Source organism: Narcine bancroftii, chromosome 5 (assembly GCF_036971445.1).
Source record: "Narcine bancroftii isolate sNarBan1 chromosome 5, sNarBan1.hap1, whole genome shotgun sequence".
Lineage (NCBI taxonomy): Eukaryota > Metazoa > Chordata > Chondrichthyes > Torpediniformes > Narcinidae > Narcine > Narcine bancroftii.
Window position 1 is genome coordinate 26607993 of NC_091473.1, and position 21585 is coordinate 26629577.

The 21585-nt window shown below is 38.5% G+C and overlaps 1 protein-coding gene across 35 annotated transcripts in view; it reads left to right on the forward strand.

The window, feature by feature from the left end:
- LOC138763207 (contactin-4-like) overlaps nucleotides 1-21585 on the forward strand; it is a 2221540-nt gene that overhangs the window by 986740 nt on the left and 1213215 nt on the right. The window contains exon 1 of one of the 35 annotated variants that reach the window (XM_069936993.1): nucleotides 15131-15191. The exons of the other annotated variants lie outside the window; for them this stretch is intronic. The gene's annotated coding sequence lies outside the window, so the exon portion shown is untranslated. Of the gene's footprint in view, nucleotides 1-15130; nucleotides 15192-21585 lie in introns of those variants that run through there. 35 annotated transcript variants of the gene reach the window in all.

The following is a 21585-nucleotide window of genomic DNA, read 5'->3' on the forward strand; positions in this document are numbered from 1 at the left end:
CAAATAGAGCATATATTCCTTTCAAGTTGTATTCAGGGGAAAAGGTCAATGTTATCTGTAAGTGTGATGTCAGGGCAATGAAGATAAAGCAATGAAGATCCATGTAAATCTTATACAGCTCAAAGTCTTCAATGAGCATCAACATGAAAGGTACATGTAAACGCAGGGTGAAAGTTAAAGATGAAGAATTGAATCTCAGGTTCACAATAGTCCCAGATGGACATGAATCTCTGTTTGGTGAAAAAGCATGTGAACACTTAAGCCTTGTCAAGAGCATGTAAACACCAGGGAAAATTATTGTGTTAGCTGATGCTTTATCCAGGGCAATAACATAGAGTGAAGCACACATTGAGACTTCCACAGAGACAGATCTGAATCGCCATGTGAACCTGATCACGGAATCTCTTTCCATATCTAACATGAATTCCAAGTAGATAGCAGCTGAAACAAAAGAGGACACAGTTCTACAGAAGACCATCAACAATCTGAATGAAAGATAGCCGAGGGGTGAATTTCAGCCATTCTGCAACACAGAGCAGAGCTGAATGTTGTCAATGGGCTTCTACTCAGACAGAGCAGAATTACCATTCTTCAATTACTGCAACAAGAGATGCTGAAAAGGGTGCACGAGGAGAACTTTGGAAAGGAAAAATGCAAGAGGAGGACCAGAAATGCTGTTTATTGGCCAGGGATAAATGCTGACATTGAAGGGATGGTTTACAGCTGTGAGACCTGTTTGAAACGTCCACGCAAAGCAGACAAAGTGACCAATGTTCATAACCGTCTTACCAGTGGAACCATAGCAGAAAGTTGGGACTGATATGTTCCACATAAATGGAAGTAGTTACTTGCTGGTTATTGACTATCCAGCAAATGATCTGGGAATTGTGCTGCCTCCTAACATGTCTGCTGCTTGTGTGATCAAATATATGAAATTGATATTTGAAAGACGTGGACCAAACTATAGCTGTAGAAAATTACATAACTTTGTAGAAGAATATGATATTCAACATGTGACTTCAAGTCCTCTGCATCCACAAATAGTAAAGCAGAGAAAAGAGTTTACATAGTTAAACAGTTAATCAAGAAACCAGAAGACAGTGGCTCAGATCCTTATCTATATCTATTGAGTTACAGAGCTTTGCCACTTGAACAAGGCATGTCACCCGCTGAGCTTCTGATGGGACATAGACTACACACCACACTTCCCTATTCTGCAGGCTCAAACAAAAACAGAGATATCAAAAATGTCGAACACAAATAAAAGTGCCTGTAATGGAGACAAAAAGTGAACTATGACAAGTCTGTAAGAAGCTCAAGCCACTGGCACAACATGACACTATAAGATTCAGAGATTACCCCACTTACGACAAAAAGACTACTGCTCTGGAGGATGTAAATCCAAGATCCTACACTGTCAGAAGAGAGGATGGTCAAATACTGATAAAGAATCAAAAGAGCCTGCTGAAAATGGATACTGCAGAGACGGACAAAGGATCCAGCCTGCACAGCAACAGAGGAAACACCACCAGTAGTAGTCATGACAGTGATGGACCAGCAAAGCTGACACATGCACCTGTGTTAAGAAGATCCAAATATGTTATCAAAGCACCTGTCAAACTGAATCTCTAAAAGAAAAAGAACTGCACACTTAAAAAGTTTGTGCTACTGTTGTTGTGTTTACATTTATGTTGAACTTTAAATTGAAATGAATACTGTATTTTTGTGTTATTTTATTAGATTAAACATCTCAAAGGGGATGTAATGATAGAATGGTAGTGATCATCCTGACCACTAGAGGGAGACAAATATGAGTTATTGCAACTTGGAGTATATTCAAAATGGATGCCTCCATGAGATCGTGTGCATTTTAGCTAATATAGTTATTGTAAAAGAACCCAAGTTTCTTTATTACAATGGAAGAAACAGCACAGTGTACTCAGTAATTTCGAAGGGACTGATAGGCCAAGAAAGATCTCCACTGCTGATGACAGAAGAATTCTCATCATGATGAAGAAAAATCCCAAACATCCATCTGACAAATCAGAAACACTCTTTAGGAGAGAGGTTTGGATGTATCAATGATTACTGTCCATAGAATAATTTATGAACAGAAATGAAAAGGGTAGACTGCAAGATGCAAACCACTTGTTGGCCACAGAAACAGGATGGCCAGATTACAGTTTACCAAGAAGTATTTAAAAGAGTCTGCAGAATTCTGGAAATAAAGGTTTTGCAGACAGATGAGACCAAGATTAACCAGAATCAAAGTGATGGCAAGAGTAAAGTGTGGAGGCATAAAAGAACTGCCCCAAGAGCCAAAGGACACTGCCTCATCTATGAAACATAGTAGTGGAGTGTTATGGCCTGGGCATGTCTGGCTGCCACAGGTACTGGCGCACTTATCTTCATTGATGACAGAACTGGTGATGACAGAAGCAAAATGAAGTCTGAGGTGTACAGAAACATCTTATTGGTAGAATTTCAAGTAAATGTCTCCAAACATATTGAGCGATGCTTCATCCTAATGATCCCAACCATACTGCAAAAACAACAAAAAAGTGTTTCAAAACTAAAAACTGGAAAATTCTTGAAAGGCCAAATCAATCTAATTCCAATTCAACACGTTTTCCATCTGCTGAAGAGAAATTTAAGGGGACAAAACCCCAAACAAGCAGCAGCAGAACATGGCTGTACTAGAAACCTAGCAGAGCATCACCAGAGAAGATACTCAGCACCTGGTGATGTCAATGAATCACAGTCTTCAAGCAGTCACTGCATGCAAGGGATGTGCAACAAACTTTAAAATATATATACCATGGCTATGGCCCAAATATTATGACGCCCCGAAATGAGGGGTCTATGTATAAAAGGTTATGTAATTTCTACATGGTCAAACCAAAATATATACAAGTAACTGAATAAAATCTGGAATGTACACTTTAATCACGTGAATTTTCTGATTACAAATTTAAAACTGAGGAGCACAAGAACAAATGAAGGAAAGAAGTGTCTTTGCCCCAAACGTTAAGAAGGTCACTGTTGGAAGAAAAATGCAATAAACATTTTGGAACATTTACCATGGCTAGATTGGTTTTCTCTTTAACTTTAAACAATTTGTAGTAGGGATTACTCGTAAGATTCTTTCTCTGTGTTCAATCCTTCAAAGAATAAGGAACAGCATCTATTATAACTTGTCACAACCACTATTCCTTACCCTAAAATCCACTGAGCATCACTGAACCAGGCCGGGTTTCTTCTGTGAGGAAATCCATTCACGACTTTGACATTTTTTTGATCTGAAATAAGCTTTAAACAATTCGTGGTGATCATTACACCACAAAACTGATAGCAACTTTTGTATTTCTGCTTTTGTGAGTTTATCACTGTAATCTTGAAACTTGTCCAAGGTTCTGCTGTTTTGCATGCTTCTGTGTTGGAGTCAGTGGAATGAAAATTCAAATTTATGCACTCGTTTCACATCAAAAATTTTAGACCCTGGTTTATTGCATAAAAGGCAAGTCAATTTTTCTGCAGAATTATTACATTTATTACTACCTTCCTCATCATTATAACAACAAAAAAAACCCCAGCTTTTTAAATTTGGTCCCACAGGTAATTCAAAAGAGAATCACGAAACAACCAACTTTTATTTTATAATGTTTGATCTGCCTTTTATCTCACATGTAGTGTTTATTAGATGCTCTATTTGAAGCATCGAGTCCACGCTGCTGAAGATCCAGCTGCGCTGGATGGGTCACGTCTCCATAATGGAGGACCATCGCCTTCCCAAGATCGTGTTATATGGCGAGCTCTCCACTGGCCACCGTGACAGAGGTGCACCAAAGAAAAGGTACAAGGACTGCCTAAAGAAATCTCTTGGTGCCTGCCACATTGACCACCGCCAGTGGGCTGATAACGCCTCAAACCGTGCATCTTGGCGCCTCACAGTTTGGAGGGCAGCAACCTCCTTTGAAGAAGACCGCAGAGCCCACCTCACTGACAAAAGGCAAAGGAGGAAAAACCCAACACCCAACCCCAACCAACCAATTTTCCCCTGCAACCGCTGCAATTGTGTCTGCCTGTCCCGCATCGGACTTGTCAGCCACAAACGAGCCTGCAGCTGACGTGGACTTTTTACCCCCTCCATAAATCTTCGTCCGCGAAGCCAAGCCAAAGAAAGATTTGAAGTCTTACTTTTTGTTTGTGCTGCTTTTGTCATATATATCATGTAAATTGTTGCTCTCCAAGTTCCCAGAACATCATTTCAAGATGCTAGAGGGCTCCGATTAACATTTGTGTTGGAAAAAAGAGAAGTTCACACATCAGTGATGTCTGGGAATATGTGGGCATCTTTCTTTGATGTCTGCTATTTGATCAAGTGATTAAGCATGTGAATATGCAAGAACTGGATGCCTGCTGATAGCCAAGAGATTTTTATGGTAAAAGGAGTAAGAAAGGCATTTGAAAAAAAGTGTGATTAGGTAAATCTACATAATTTCTTCATTGAATCCCGATGTAAAAAAAATCAATAATGTGGAACTATTGATGACCCCTGGAGAACAGGCAAAATAAAACTAACAACATACAATAATTTTTAAATCTTCCAATTATAAAATAAATTCAAAGAATGGCCCCACAAATTAATAAATTGAAACTTTCTGTCTTTAATTTTATCTAAACTTAAATATAACTTGCTGTGTATGAGTAGGGGATGAATTATCTTTCCATTTTCCATAATTTATAAAGTCACCTTGTTTAGAGGGAGGGGATAGATTAGATCTAGTTTTAGTTTTTAGTTTTTTTTTCTTATTTTTTTCCTTTATTTTATCCAAGTTATTTCAACAAATGAATTTAACATGGTGACATAGATCACATTTCAATTAAATGTTCTTGAGGTATTATAAGCAATTATTAATGCAGTTTTATCTTGATTTTTATTGCCTTTTTTGTGTGTGTTTACTTGAATACAAATGAACTATGTAATTGTCAATTTTGTTTTATGCTTATATGTTAAAATCAATAAAAATATTTTTAAAAGAAAAGAAAGGAACCCAATGTAGCCAGGGTACACAAGAATGACACATGAATGGCAATGATTGGATTGTCCAAAAGGAAAATGAGAATGGCTGGAAGACAGGCTCTTTCAGCATTGAAATAGAATGTGCATATCTCTTAAAATCATTAAAAGTTTGAGTGAATAGTATCTCATGCACCCATTTCTCTGTTTACTGTGTATTACTTTTGGGTGAATGAAAGTATTTGAGGAAATTAAATTTCATGCTTGTCTCATTATTTTGCAAAATGTGTCAAATTTAAGTTACCAGTCATTTGTTCACAGAGAATAATACAGACAGTTGACTCAAAAATCTATACTGAGGAAGCAAGATTAAAAGTGACTATTTTTTACTTGAAACACTTATTTGGTGGGTGTTGGAGAAAATAATGAAAATTCTCCCATAGAAATTCAGTTGGACCCATACTCAAAGGTCTTTGATTTACAGTGACATGAACAAATGCAGCACGATATAAAAGGAATTTTGCTTCATTACAAAAAGTGAACTGTTATTTGGTCACTTTATAATGAAGGTTATTAACACCATCGTGCATTTCTTAACCATAATTCTCATTGCTTTTATATTTGAGAGTTTCATGGCCACATGGTACTTTACTAACAGTAAATCATTGAGGACACAAAAAAAAACAATTTAGTAGTGATCATGTAAAATTCAGTGTCGTGACTGGGATTAAACTGGTTGATTTGTTTTTAGAGAGACTCATACATGAACCCTAAATATTATGTGTGAAGGACATGTCACATCTCATTTCACATCCTTTGGTTGGCTGCAGGAACGAGCATAGAGGGATATCCATTTCCATTTGTCTCTGCTGAATGCATGTATGCATGCATGCACACACTGAGGGAATGAGGTGGGTGATGGTGCTTGAGCTTTTCCTGTTGACATTTGTTCAAAATGCATACATTTCAAGACTGCGGAGGGCAAGGTTGAATGATACCTTCCACCATCACATTATTGTTCACTATCCAGACAACAAAGAGTGGTTTCTGACAGAGATGCTGGATCATTGCTAGCACTGTGGAAGTGTATCCCCAGTATGAGTCACTGTGTTGGAGAGATTGGGCATAATCTATTATTAGCTGGAGCCTATTTTCACCATTTACATCCTCATAGTAGCTGTCAAGCATTAGATATTGTTGTAGCAAGAATTTAATTTAAAATTGATCTTTTTGCACTGAAATATAGTTACAACATATTCTGATTGACCTCTGCAGTTTTTTTTTAAAAAGTTGTTGAAAACTGATTTCCAATCCTCACATTGTGGAACTCGCCATTGCAGGTTTGTTTTGCAACTCTCTTGCAACTCCTTATGCATATTGTTATGCTTGTTCTTTCAAGAAAAACAACTTAACACGAGTTTAACCCTTAAATGACTTTATTTTCCTCGAGCTGCTTCAACTGACTTCCCACGACATCATCCACGACTGCTGTCATATACCACTTCCGGTTTCCACCCAACCGTGTGCATTTCATGCTGGGAAATCTAGTTCTTTTTACATACATAATAAGACATCTTTCCCCTTTAAAAAGACACAAAAAAAAAACATTCTGGAGTCAGTCTCTTTCCACCAGTTGCATCAGGGAACTTCTGGCTTTACAAAGTCATTCAAATTAATTCAGGGCATCGGCAAGATTCGGCTAAAGTTCAAAAATCTGTGAAGAGGTTCCTGTTTATCAGCAGGTTCACAAACAGTCACTCGTAGCTGTTGATTTTGCTGTTGCAGTTCCTCAACATTTTGATAGATCACCAGATCCTGAGAAATCACTTCATAGGAACTACTTATGTCAGCAGAACTAACTTCATCTTCATGTAAAATATAATTTCCTCACACATCTTCTTGTTTCATCAAAAACACCCTATTCTGCTGTTGAAGATCTGACAAGTTTGTATTTCTGATTCCCCCTGTTGAGTAATGAAGCATGCTTATTCACTCCATCAGTGCATATTTTTCTCCATGTCATCTTCTAATTTAGCTGAGAGATTTGCCACAGATTTTTGCACATGTTCATATTCTTCATGTGGGATCTTCAGAAGTGGAGATGAAAGCTCCACTTCTTCTACAATTTCATCCAAATATTTATTCACTCTCTTATGTTCCTGTTTTGCTAATAGTAATTGATTATTCCATTATGCATTTCTGTGAGCTTCATTCCATGCTTCACAATCTTGGCCACAGCTGCTGTGGTGGGCAACATAGCTGCCAGTTCCTCATCTGATGGTGTGGCGGCTCCTTTAAGCTTTGCAGCTGTAAGAAGATGGCTTGAATTTTGCAATTCTTTATCATGAAGAGATTCTTCAAGTTGTTTTCTTAAGAGTTCAGATTCTTGTATCGATATATTCTTATCATCTAATGCAGCAATACCTTCTTTTAGATGCAGCTGAAGTTGTTCATTAGACTCTATCAACATTCTGTCCACTGTGGCTGACAGTTACTTATTGTGTTTTTCTCTACTGCCATGCCACACTTCACCCTTTGTCAGAGCTTCAATTCAGTGGGCAAGTTCAGCTTCTACTCCTTCTGCTCACTTCATTTTTTGATACAGTTTCTGTTCAGCCAATTCCAGACGTTCATGCGACTCTGTTTTTGTCTCTTAGATGGCGTAAAAAGGCATCCTTACTTGCCAACTCATTTTCCAGTTTGTCATTCTTGTCATGTAATGAGGTTGATTCTCTCTGTACATTGCTTCTCCAATGTAGTTATCCTTTCTTCCATGACTATTGTGTGCTATCTTCAGTTTGTGAAGCCATTATGAAAACTCTTCTCCAAATCGAGCTCTTCACCTGCATCAAGGCCTAATATTGGCTGCACTCTCTTTTCTACAATCAATACCTGTGACCTTAGAAGTTGCCCTTTGTTTTGAAGGTCACCATACAGCCCTCTTTTACTGGAACGTTCTCTCCAGTGTTGCCTATCACTTTTAATTTCACAGGATAAATTGTGCTATTTATGGTGAGGATCTTGTAATCATCCATAGATTACAAATTCATCTGGGCTACGGTGTTGATCCTAAATGGAATTATTGTCTCATTCATAGTCACTGGAATGATCCATTCCATTTTGCCAGCAATAGTCTGTAGTGAATCCACAAAGAATTCCTCCATTTCTTCGACCACTGTATATCGCCTGCTTTGCAGAACTTTGCAAAATGATTCTTTTTCCCACATTTATTGCAGGATTTTTCATGGGCAGGACACTGTTGTGTCTAGCCTTTGCAGCTCCTTAACCGTTGTGTCTATCTTGTGCAGCTCCTTAGCTTGTGCTCGTATGGTCTTTGCTGACCTGCTCATATTCACAGCCTTTTCCAGAGTCAAATCTTTTTCACCAAGTCTTTATCTAAGTCCATCATCTGGGATTCCACAAACTATTCTGCCTTTAATGAGTCAAATTTTCAAATCTCCAGATTCACAGGATTTATTCAGTGTGTGAAGCTTGGCTAAGCATTGGTCAAAGGTCAAACCTTGTTCTGGTCACAGGAGTAAAACTTGAATCTCTCAAACATGACATTTTTACTTGAAACAAAATGCTCCCCAATTTTTGTCATCAGAGTGTCCAAAGTGAAAGCTCAAGAATTTGAAGACTATTACTGATGTCCAAGTCATCGTTACCCATCACATGCAGAAACATAGATGCTTTCGGTTTTCTATCGGTCTCTCCCATTTCACCACCGTCTAAATAAATGTTGAATCGCTGTTTGAAGCATTTCCAATCTCAGCTAGATTGCAGGTAAACTGCCTTGGTGTGGGAGAACTTAACTTATGCTTGCTTACGAACTATTGTCTTCTCTTACTCACTCAGACACTTCTGACACCATGTTATGCTTGTTCTTTCAAGAAGATCAAATTTATGTGGATTTAACACTTAAACAACTTTATTTTCCTCGAGTTGTTTCAACTGACCTCCAGTGACAATGCCTAGACTGTCGTTGTATACCACTTACGGTTTCCACACAACCAAACACATTGCAAGCAGGGAAATGTAGTGCCTATTTACACACATAATAACACACATATGTGGTACTCCATTCTGTAATGGTTACCTCCAACTTTAGGAAATTAAGAGCGGGGGTAACATTTGTCAACAGTTAAATGTTTCTGGAATGCAACACTGTGTCATTCATTATTCTGACATCATAATAACCTCAATCCTTTTTTTGCAAAATAGGCAAATTAATGCTAAATCATAGCTAAATGCAATGCTGTACCTAATGACATTTTACTACATTTAAATTCATTTAATCTGCTGAATGTCAGATGTAAAATATCAGTAGAAGTTGGTAAGACCAAATTTGGAGTATTGAGTATCGTTTTGGTCATCTACCCACAGGAAAGACATCAGAGAAAATGTACAAGAACATTGTGAGGACTTAAATCAAAAATAAAGGTTGAATAGGTCAGAATTTTATTTCTGGGGCGTCGGAGAATGTGGGGTTATTTTATAGAGGTATACAAATTTATGAAGGGTGTTGATAATGGACATATCCCACTGAGGGTGGATGAGGGTGGTGAAAAGGGAAGGGAACATTGTAGTAAACTTCACTCAGAAGATGGCGAGTGTGAATGACCTGTCAACGGAAATGATGGATATGGGTTCAATTTCAAGATTTTATATGAAATTTGGCAGGAACATGGATGGGAGGCGTAGAGAGGGCTATGGTGCAGGTGCAGGTTAATGGGAGGAGGCGCAGACCAAATGGGCTGAAAGGCCTGCTTCTGTGCTGTAATATTCTATGGTTCTAGTTAAGTACATATATTAGAATATTGATTAAAAATTAACACAATTTGTGCACTCATACATATACAGCAGTGTGATATTTTGAAGAACTTTCATTGTTGACGATAATCAGATTTCTGTTGTGTATAACTATATTCTCCTCTGATCTGAATGTCATTGATCAGGGTTCAATGGTATTAGCTCCTCCAGTTTTTGTTACCTTTTAATTGGATCATGGTGATGTATATCTCATCTTCAGCTTCCTAAGATGCATTAACTCTTTATTCCTCACCTGACAATTTCAAGTGAAGTCAATTGTCATCTGATTTCACAAGTACAACCCAATGAAAAAGCGTTCTTTGGTCCTCAGTGCAAAACAAGGAGACACACCTGCAGACAAAACATACATATTCAAGACAAGTATTAATAGTTGCAAATAAATAACTAAATATTACATTGTAAAGATGAGAGTCTTGGATGGATTAGTGTGAGCAGTTCCTTTGGTCGGTCAGCACTCTCACTGCCTGTGGGAAGAAGCTGTTTCTCAACCTGGTGGTCCTGGCTCTGACACCCCTGTATCTCTATCCCAACAGGAACAGCTGAAAGATGCTATATGCGGGATGGAAGGGTTCCTCTATGATTTTGCATGCCCTTTTCAAACAAAAATCCCAATTGATCACATCGATGTGGATAGGAAGATTCCTGTAATCTTCTCTGTCACTTTTATGTTCCTGTAGATTGACCTCTGTTTCATTTCTGTGCAGGAACCGTACCACAATGTTATACAACCGGCCAGGATGCTCTCAATAGAGCTCCTATTGAAGGTTGAAATAATAGTTGTCGGTAGCCTTTCTTGCCGCAGTCTTCTCGAGAAGTGCAGCCGCTGATGCACCTTTCAAACAAGTGTGTGTCGACGATAGGTCACAAAGTTAAGTGAACTCCAAGGAACCTTTTGCTCTTCCCTCTCTCCATTACAGAGTTATTGATGTGTAATGGAGTGTAGTCATTCCTGGTCCTCCTAAATTCTATAATCATCTCTTTTGTCTTGTCCACATTTGAGACTCAGGTTGTTACTCTCACTCCGTATCGTGAGATTTTATACCTCTTCTCTGTGGTGCGACTCATCGTTATTGCTGATTAGGACACTGCTGTTGTATCATCTGCAAAATTGATGACTGTTGGAGCTGGATGTGGCGATGCATTCGTGGGTCAGTAGTGTAAACAGGAGCAAGGTGAGAACATAGCCCTGAGTCTTCCAGTGCTCAGCGTGACAGTGCTCAACATTCTGCTTCTGACCCAGACAGACTGTGTTTTTTTCGTTAGGAAATCCAAAATACAGTTACAATGAGGGGTGTTGAGTCTCATTGAGGGGAATAATTGTATTAAATGCTGAATTGAAGTCGAAGAACAGCCTGGTCAATGAAGCATCATTTTCCTGGTGGGTCAGGACAAAGTGAAGAGACAAGGCTATAACATTGTCTGTGGATCAGTTTCTTCTTGAGGCAAATTGAAATGAATCTAGCATCTCTGGTAGGTGTGCTTTGATGTGTCCACCACCAGATGCTCAGAAAGGGAGACATTGAGGTCTGCTTTTTTTTTGCCCTCTTGCAAAACGGGATGATGGTGGCTGTCTTGAACTCTATGGGGTTGATGGATTGCTGCAGTGAACTATTGAAGATGTCCGTCAAGTCCTCCATCAATTGGTCTGTGCAGTCCTTCAATACCCAACCAACTATGCTGTCTGATCCCGCTGCCTTGTGTGAGCTCGCTTTGGATAGGGTTCAGCTCACCTTGTCTGCAGCTATGCTGGGGGCCCGTTTATCGGAGTGTCATGGAGCTTTTGTCAGCATCATCCTTTTCTTCTCAACAAAAAAGGCATAGAAGATGTTCGGTTTGTTTGGAATGGAGGGTTCCCATTGTCTTTATCTAGCAAGGTTGGCTTGTGATGCATTATAGTCTTGATCCCTTGCCACATATGCTTCATGATGTCAGTTGTTCTCTGGATCTTCTTTGTATACCCAGCTTTGCCTTCTGGATTGCACAGGAGAGTTCAGCCCTGGCTGATCTTAATGCCATCCTATCCCCTGTCTGAATGCAGTATCACAAGCTCTGAGAAGGGCCCGGACCTCTGCATCCTCAATGCACTTGCTGATGTAGCCAGTTACTAAACTTGTGTACTCCTTGATGTTTACATGACCATTGTAGATGACTGCCTCCCTGAAACAATTTAAGTCTATAGTTTCAAAGCAGTCTTGCAGCAGTGCTGTTCCCCCCCCCCCCCACCACTTCCCCCACCCCCTGCCGATACTCATTGCCCTGGCCATGTCTTGTTCTCCCTGTGAACTGACCTTGTTTGTTTAGGTAAAAGTCTATATGCCAAAGTTAGCAGGACAGATATATGATTCAAGACACCAAGATGGGGGTGAGGTGCAGCCTTGTATACACCAAGAACATTGTTTTGCACCTGATCCAGGGTGTTCTCTCCTCTGGTGGTGAAGTTGACATGAGATTGAAACTATGGTAAGACTGTTTTCAGGTTGGCATGATCACAATTAGGGTGGGAGATCTGGGCTTCACAGATGGCACTGTAAATCTCCTTCATGGTTTCACTGCCATGAGCCGAAGGTGGAATGTAGACTATGGCAATCAGCATAGTTGAGAATTGCTTGGGCAGATTAGGGTAAGGTAGAATGGTCTGCATTTCACCATGAGGTATTCTATCTCTGCTGATTAGAAGGACTTTACAACAGAGACATCACTGCTTTTTGTTGATGTAAATGCTCAGTCTTCCTCCTCGAGTCTTTCCAGAAGCAGCAAGTCTTTCCTTCAAGAGATAAGACCATCCAGCTGGATCATTGAGTCGGAATGGAGTCCTGGAACCAAATTCCTGTACTCACCAGAGCACAACATCCCTGCAGTTCTCTTCGGTTTAGATGCTGTCTCAGGTGAACCATTTACTTGTTCAGTGATCTTACAAAAGTTTTGACAATAAGATCGTTAGGATTGTGGGTCTGAAGGGGTTAATAACCTCAGTTTTAAAATGGTTTAAAGACTTAAAAATGTTTGTCTATAAGCTACATTAATCACCATAAACTCATCAATGATGGCATTCTTTTAAAATCAAATATAAAATCAATCTGCATAAGCTTTGTGCCACAAGTCTCAATTCTGTAACAATCCTCCTACATGCAGGCAAGGGAGGTTTCACAATCTGAAGAGGAGTGGGGATATTAGGTGAGACAGAAAACTAGTGTGTTATGGGATTTTACTCTGAGCTGCCGAAAACATGATGGACCAAAATGACATTCTCCTCCATCAGCAGTAAATATGGAATAAAGCTGACGTTTGCATTCTTTAGCAAAGCTCTTCTCTGTCACACAGGTGCTCATGGATGACTTCTGCAAGGGAAAGACTTGGGAGTAGGGAAAATGAACCAACTATTGCTTAACTACAATATTTCACAATCTTGCTGTAAGCTTTTCAGAATTACTAGGTGGTACAGTTGGCGTAGCGGTTAGCACAGTGCCTTTACAGCACTAACGATCGGAACTTGGGCTTGAATTCCACACCGTCTGTCAGGAGTTTGTACATTCTCCTCATGTCTCTGTGGGTTTTCCCTGGGGACTCCAGTTTCCTTCCACCATTCAAAATGTACTGGGTGTTGTAAGTTAATTGGACGGCATGGGCTCAAGGTCCAAAATGGCCTTTTACTGTGCTGTATGTCTAAAAATAATCAAAATAAATTTAATAACAGTTGCTTTATAATGACCATATTCCTTTCTGAGATCACAGAAATCATGTTCGATATCCACAGTGCAGGTGTCATATTGATTTTTCAGATCATCTATTCCTGACCCTTTAGTTTCAAAAATACACAAAACATCAGTCTATTTGTTTTTGACACATACAAAACAATTCCCTTGTTTATTGATTTTACAACATGAAATCTACAAAGGTGTAAATTAGAAGTACATTAGTTTTAGAGTAAATAATTAAAAGCTTAAAAGAATATTCAAACAAGTTTTCAGCTCGTGGTATTAATAATGTTGTATGCTATCAACATTGTGTCATTGCAATATTTATAAACATTTTGCAAACAAAATCACATTATAATCTGACTTTGATCCCTGCAATCTATCTGGCTGCAGATGGCCACTTCACGAAAACCAACCAATTTATCATGATTTACTTTAGACTTTTTGACAAGAGAACATAAATAAAGTGTACTGACAAAATTTGTTGAAAAACTTATCAAATCGATGTTGAATTTCTCCAATGTGAGCAATATATTTTTACTGAAATCAAATTTCATTTGACGATTGATCATTTAAATAATCATGAAGAATAAAAGGTAAAATTTGTCAGGATAAGACAATTATTTTTCTTTCTGAAACAGGCCAGGAATATAATTTTGAACAATTCCAGGACATAAATAATACACACAGTCACAGATACCTCTACTTTAAGCCCCATTGATATTTTGGTCAATATTAATAGTAAACTGTCTTTGACTGATCATGTCTCTTTCACTTTGCCAGGTGAAAGGGAAAGAACAGTGCCTGATAGTGTGAGGTCCTTTACTAAATTAATAAAGTTTTTTTTATATTCTCAAAATTATCTGGCTCACTTATTTAATATGATCCTATGGATTCACATTTGAAACAAGCTATGGATTTCCTTTTGTAGCTTCCTTTTAATTGGATAGATATATGGATGGGAGAGGTCTGGAGGGTTATGGAATGGGAGCAGGTCAGTGGGACTAGAGAAATAATGGTTGGCACAGACTAGAAGGACTAAATGGCCTTTTTTCTGTGCTGTAGTTTTGTATGGTTCTATAGTTTGAACAAGCCTCTGTATGTGGACTTGAATTGTGCCGATAGCTTGGATTTGTTAGCATGAGATTGTTTGCCTATATGAGCTTTTTTGATTTGCAACTAAGAATGCTCTGCTGATCAGACTTGGCTTGCACTGGAGTTATAACATTTGTCTTTGGATATAGATCACTTTTCTCTATTGAAATTCAGATCACTTGACAATTGCAGCATGAAATAAGGAAACTCATAACTTATTTAATTGAGAGGTATTTGTGGATGAAATAGCTGCAGCTTATTTGCCTGTGACTGGAAGCTTTTTCCTCTCTTAAGGTTACTCAGATGAGCATTACTGAATAAATTGAGCTCTGTGTGATTTTATCACATAATAACGCAGAAGACCCATTTTCTCTGCTAAGTATCGTACAATGTCATACAATTGAGCTAAACAAGAAAGCATTAATCATATTTTCCAGGAGAAAAGTTGATAACACTGGAGTTTTCCTCAATTAAACATTGGAAAGAACGAAGTGATTTGTCCTCAGCTCATGTCATTCTTTATGTATTCTTCGTGCTACATACTCCAGGTTAAGTATAACTCCAGTCTCTATCTTTAATCCTAGATCACTTTATCTGATATTGTTGCAGTTGGGCCCCTTGTTGTTCTGAAGGTTATCCATTGTTCAAAGTTAAAAGTTCAGATTTATTGTCGAATTACATATATGATATCACCTACAACCCTAAGAATCTTTTTTCCTATAGGCCAGGCAGAATTTCCGCTTATTGGTAGTACAAAAATCAGTACTCAAGAAAAAATACACGCACCAAGGAGAGATATGTAAAGGAAGAATTAAAGGTAGAGAAACTGTGCAATACAGAAAAAAAAAATCAGTGATGAATAATGTGCAAAGTAAAAATCAGTCTCTGATTGAGTTTGTGTTTTGGAGTCTGGTAGTGAAGGGGTATACAGAGCCGTTGTCATACCCACACTCCTGTTCGGCTCCGAATCATGGGTCCTCTACCGGCACCACCTACGGCTCCTAGAACGCTTCCACCAGCGTTGTCTCCGCTCCATCCTCAACATCCATTGGAGCGCTTACACCCCTAACGTCGAAGTACTCGAGATGGCAGAGGTCGACAGCATCGAGTCCACGCTGCTGAAGATCCAGCTGCGCTGGATGGGTCACGTCTCCAGAATGGAGGACCATCGCCTTCCCAAGATCGTGTTATATGGCGAGCTCTCCACTGGCCACCGTGACAGAGGTGCACCAAAGAAAAGGTACAAGGACTGCCTAAAGAAATCTCTTGGTGCCTGCCACATTGACCACCGCCAGTGGGCTGATAACGCCTCAAACCGTGCATCTTGGCGCCTCACAGTTTGGCGGGCAGCAACCTCCTTTGAAGAAGACCGCAGAGCCCACCTCACTGACAAAAGGCAAAGGAGGAAAAACCCAACACCCAACCCCAACCAACCAATTTTCCCTTGCAACCGCTGCAATCGTGTCTGCCTGTCCCGCATCGGACTTGTCAGCCACAAACGAGCCTGCAGCTGACGTGGACTTTTTACCCCCTCCATAAATCTTCGTCCGCGAAGCCAAGCCAAAGAAAGAGTGAAGGGGTAGCAACTGTTCCTGAACCATGTGGTTCAAGTCTTGTGGCACCAATACCCTTTTCGTGATGGCAGTAGCAAAAACAGAACATGTGATGTGGATCCTTGATGATTGCTGCTGCTCTCTGATGGTAGATTTCCATGGATTTTTTTTGATTATGGGGCAAGTTTTGTCTGTGATGTACTGGGCTGCAACCACAAACTTTTGCAAGGCTTTCCACTCAGAGGTTTTGGTGCCTCCATATCAGGCTGTGATGTAGCCAGGCAGCACTCATTCCACTACACATCTGTGGAAGTTTGCTGAAGTTTTCCAAGTCATAACAAACCTCCACAAACTCCTGAGGAAGTAAAGGTGCTTTCTTCATGATGGTATTGATATGATGGGTCCAGGTAAGGTTCTCTGAGACAGTGACTCCTAGGAATTTAAAGTTGTTCACCTTCATCACCTCTGATTCCCCCCCCCCCCCCCCCACAATGATCACTGAATCATGCACCTCTGGGATTTCTTTCCTAAAATTTTGGTGACATTCTGTGTGAAATTGTACACAATTCAGCTAACTTTTCATTCTTCTTCCAGTATGTTGAATCATTACCAATTTTTATTCAACCTTGAATTTGAAACCTTGTCTGCTAAACTATATTAATGATGAATTTATTGTCAAATGCATAAATACAATATAAATTAGCACCAAAATTGTGACTTACTTCAGCTAAACAGTTACTTTTGTAAAAAAAGATACATACTCAGTTATAATACAGTATATTTTAAGTGACTCCAGTACAGGAAGCAATAATAAATATGAAGGATAGATAGATAAGCATTTACAGTTATAATTAGTACAAGAAAACAATAGTTTTTCAATAATTTAGATGGAGTAGTTTCTGGTTAGGGGTGCAAGGGGAATTTAAATAGCATGATTGCTATTTCAGAAAAATTCTTGAATCTAGAGATGCTAAACTTTAGGGTTCAGTACATTCTACCCAAAGGTAGCATCAGAAGAGGCTGTGGCCAAAATGATGTGCATCCTTTAAGAAGTTGGCTGCCTTCTTGAGGCAGTGTCTTATGTACATGTCCTCAAAGGAATGAAGGTCCACATACATTTTTCACACTTCCACAGCTAAACTTACCGTGGTTTTGAAGGTTATATTCTGATTCTCACCAATTCTGAATCCCAAAATTCTCCCTTTACCATTTGATCCCAGCACCCAAAACTGATGGGTATGCTATCAGCCATTTCTGTTATGTTGGAGTTCCATCCCTAAATCAGTTCTCCAGCTCTGTCCCTTAAAGTTTCCTCTTCAAATTGGTTCACAGGTAAAGCTTCTTCTCAGATTACCCTCCCAGAAACCTCGTTCAGCTGGCCATATATTTTATTTCCTGACACTTCAAATCCTGCTTCCAAATTGATGGTTTTCTTTGTCAAATGTGCTATTCAAAGCCAAGAAACTGCTTTTCACTTCAGTTCCGGCATCATTTGTGAATGTGTCTGCAATACGGCCAGCTTCCAAAACCCAATTTCTGTTCTATGATATATATTAACCATGTCAATTATTTTTCTATATTTTCCTTTTGTTCAAATATCATATGTCAACATGTCCCTAATTTCCTGAGTTCCTAATTTTAACTTACCTATTGATATATATTCTTAAATGTGCATTGAAAAATCTTGCAGTTATGTTACATGTCATATGAACCAGTTGATGCATTGATGCAAATAATCCAGAAAATAATTTGGGTCAAACCAGCTAAATTCAATATTTTTTAAAGAGAGACCTAAAGGTTAGAACAAGATGCCAAACAAGATTTAAAGGCTCTTTTTTTTTTTCCTGGACACAGTTGTTAAAAATCTCTTGTTGAATTATTTTTACATTCGATAGAGCTTAAAATGTGTTGCAAAGCAGTCAGTTTACATGATATTCAGTTCAATAGACTCAATTACTAATGGAATCGCAACCTTGTATATTTATGTGGACTGCAAGACCTTAATTCTTGGTGAGTGTTACCCATCGATTCCTGTAAAGTCCTTCATACAAGTTGGTTATTGAGCCAAATTAGTCAGTTTGCAACAAATAACCTAAGTTGAGTTCTTGAGTGCCTCAATTCTAACACAGAAATTTATTCAATTTCCTTTGAAATTTGAGAGTAGAATCTGCAAAATCAGAATAATGGGCAAATAGATGTAACACAGTTAAAGAATAAAGATTTTACACCTCATCACATAAATCAGTTTTAGGCACTTATTTTTATAACATGATTTTTAAAAATGTATAGTGCAACATTTTACTGAGGAGGAGCTAGAATCTACCTTTTCACATTGTAAGTGAATTTAAATCTGAACTTGTTTGGAAGAGTTGATCTGGATTGTCATTTCAGTTAAAATGTTTTCCTTATTTAAAATTCTGGAAAAGAAATACAGAGATGAAAATGTTAAGGCTTTGTGCATTTTATTCCTTCTCCTTGATTGTGATGGCATTGGTAGAGTATTTACTCTTTAGTATTAATTCTATTGAAAATATAATTGCAAAGAATGAAGTGCAATTATTTCAAGTTTAAAAGGTACCACCTCCAGCAATTAATGGTTAATCTCATATACAAACAATTTTTCAATTTTGTTGGATTTCTCTAATAACGTGAACTATTTCGACCAAGACAGAATGTGAGTACTTTTTTTGAGGATAATAATTTTTTAGCTTTGTAATACATGTTTAAAACATTTTCAAATTGAAGGGTTCAACAGTTTATCCACCAAGCAGATATTTAGTACAGCTAAATGAAAATGGTTTGAGAATTTTTTTTCAAACGAACATGCATTTAACTGGGACTTGTTTGAATACTGTTCATGTCCTTTATTTCCCTGGTGAGAGGAATGTGTAGAATTAACACTGTCAGTCAGATTGTTCTTTCTCCAGAATCAAGGAAGAATATTGAAAGTTGCTATTGCATTGATTCTCACAAGTGTCAGTATGTGTGAGAAAAATGCGGGCAGGCATTGAGCCTGTAATTAGGCGTTAGACAGCCTAAGCAATTTATTTCAAAGCTGCAGGTAAAATCGAAATTGAAATTGTCACCAATGCCAGTAAAGGTTAAATATGTGGATGGAGAGTTGGGAGAGGGTGGGGATGCATGTTTATCCTGTCCTGGGAGTGTCTGATGATGACAAAACATCTGTAAATATGACCAAGCATATGTGAGAGAAGTCAGATAGACTCTTGAGGCTGGTTGCACTCACTCACTCACTACTGAAAGATTGTATGTCATCTGCATACAATTCTGTGGAAGCTGCATTCTCTGTTTTTACACTGCTGACAAATTTCTGACGTGGCCTTATTTTGTGATTGTGCTATCAGTACTGTTCAACTTGTTTTTTAAAAAAGAGAAATGAGCTTTGTGCCAACAAGCAATGCAAACCTTTTGAGGAGCTTTACCTTACCTCCATAGCCATCTTGCTGTCTGTTTATCCTGGCTTGTAAGTGCAAGTGTGCAGAGACTATTGGTATGCTATTAATATCCAAAATGCAGTGCAGAAAACGGCATATGATTTTGTAATGGGAATTTCATTTGAAGATTTCTGCCTGTCTTTGGAAACTAATATTGATTCAAAGAGTTAGAATGAAAAAAGCTAATAGTTTTATTTTTGTCCCTTTTTAATGCATGGTTAAACATGGTGCATTCATACTTAATATGACTGTGTCATCAAGCAGCTCATGAAATTTATTTGCCATGTTGAAAACCTTTGTGATAAAAAAATGTGGGTCTTTTAAAAAATAAATGGAACAGGAATAAACCACCTGACATCACAAATCTTCCCTATTATTTGAATAAAATCATTGTGCTTCATGACTTTTCTGACCAATTTGTAGCTCCATTATTAATTTTAGACTTTAGATTTGCTCAGTGATTGATCATTCACATCCCTTTGAGATGAGCAACTCCACATATTTGAAGCTCTTTGGCTGAACAAACTTCTCAACTAAGTTTTGAATTGTCAATCCCTTCCCTTAAGGTTATGCCTCCTACTTCTAGATTCTGCAGTGAGCGTAACAGATTCTTTGGATTTACCCATTTGCTTCTTCTTGCAATCCAGAATGTTTCATTGAAATTACATTTTATTTTACTGATTACCAGTGAACGGATGCCATCCTTAATTAATCACTTGTAAATGGCTGCTACAAGCAATGGCTTTACGGAGCCTATAGTGCACGAGAGGTTATAACCTTTTGCAGGTTAGCTTAGAAAGAACACACCATTCCCAGAAAGAATGACACAAACCCCTGTTAGGTGCAGTTAACACACTTAGCTTTATTGGGCTCACAGTCCTGCTTTTATTCTCAAGCTGAGGAGCATGGTCAAAATCCTCTCAGCACTGATTGGTGTGTTTGTGATCTGCTTTCCCTGATAGGCCAGTTAAGCTCTTTTGGTTGTGGCCAATTGGAGGGCAGTGCGGCAGGCCTCGTGCAGCTTGCTGGATCATCGCGTTCATCCTTCATTTTGTGAGGCCCCGTGGGGGAGCTGCAAAGGGCCGCCACACACCCATGATAGAACAACATCCTCATTCTAGCCAACAAGCAGATGCATTTACAGAGTGCTTACCATTCACTGTCAGCAAAATTTGGATCATGTGGAATGAGAAATCCAAGACCTGTGCCTCAAAAGAACTTTAGGAAAAGAATAATTGGAATGAATGGAGAAGCATTCCCAGAATTATATAATTTGTAATTCACTGTTATTTGTCATCTATATTATGAACATGTTTAGTAAGTTTGAAAATTACCGCAAAATTGATGGTATAGTGGACAATAAAGAAGGTTACAATAAGATGTCAAGGAACTAGGAAAATAGGCCAAATAATGCAATTTAACTGGAACAAGTGTGAGGTGTGTTGCACTTTGGCAGTTTAAACCAAGGCCGAAATTACAAGGAGAATGGTGCAGACCTGAGCTGGGTTGTAAAAAAAACCTTGGGTGTTCAGGTATCGAGATCACATTACAACTGTACAAGACATTGTTTTTTTAATTTTTTTAATTTTTCACACGATGAACCATATTAACCAAAATACACACAAACTTTTCCCTCTTGTATATACACTGTTATTTTCTCCCCTTTTTGCCCCCTCCCTTCCCTCCTTCCTTCCCACCCCCCCTCCAAAACCCACTAAACGTTCAACATATACAATACAATAAACCCATTAAACAATGTCATCACACAATGAAAATAAAAAAAAAGAAAATTGTGTCATCTACTTTTACATACTGGGTCAGTTCATTTCGTTTTCTTCTCCTTCTGTCATTTTAGGGGGTGGAGGTCCGCGGTAGGTCTTTTCTGTTGTGTTCCATGTACGGTTCCCAAATTTGTTCGAATACTGTGATGTTAT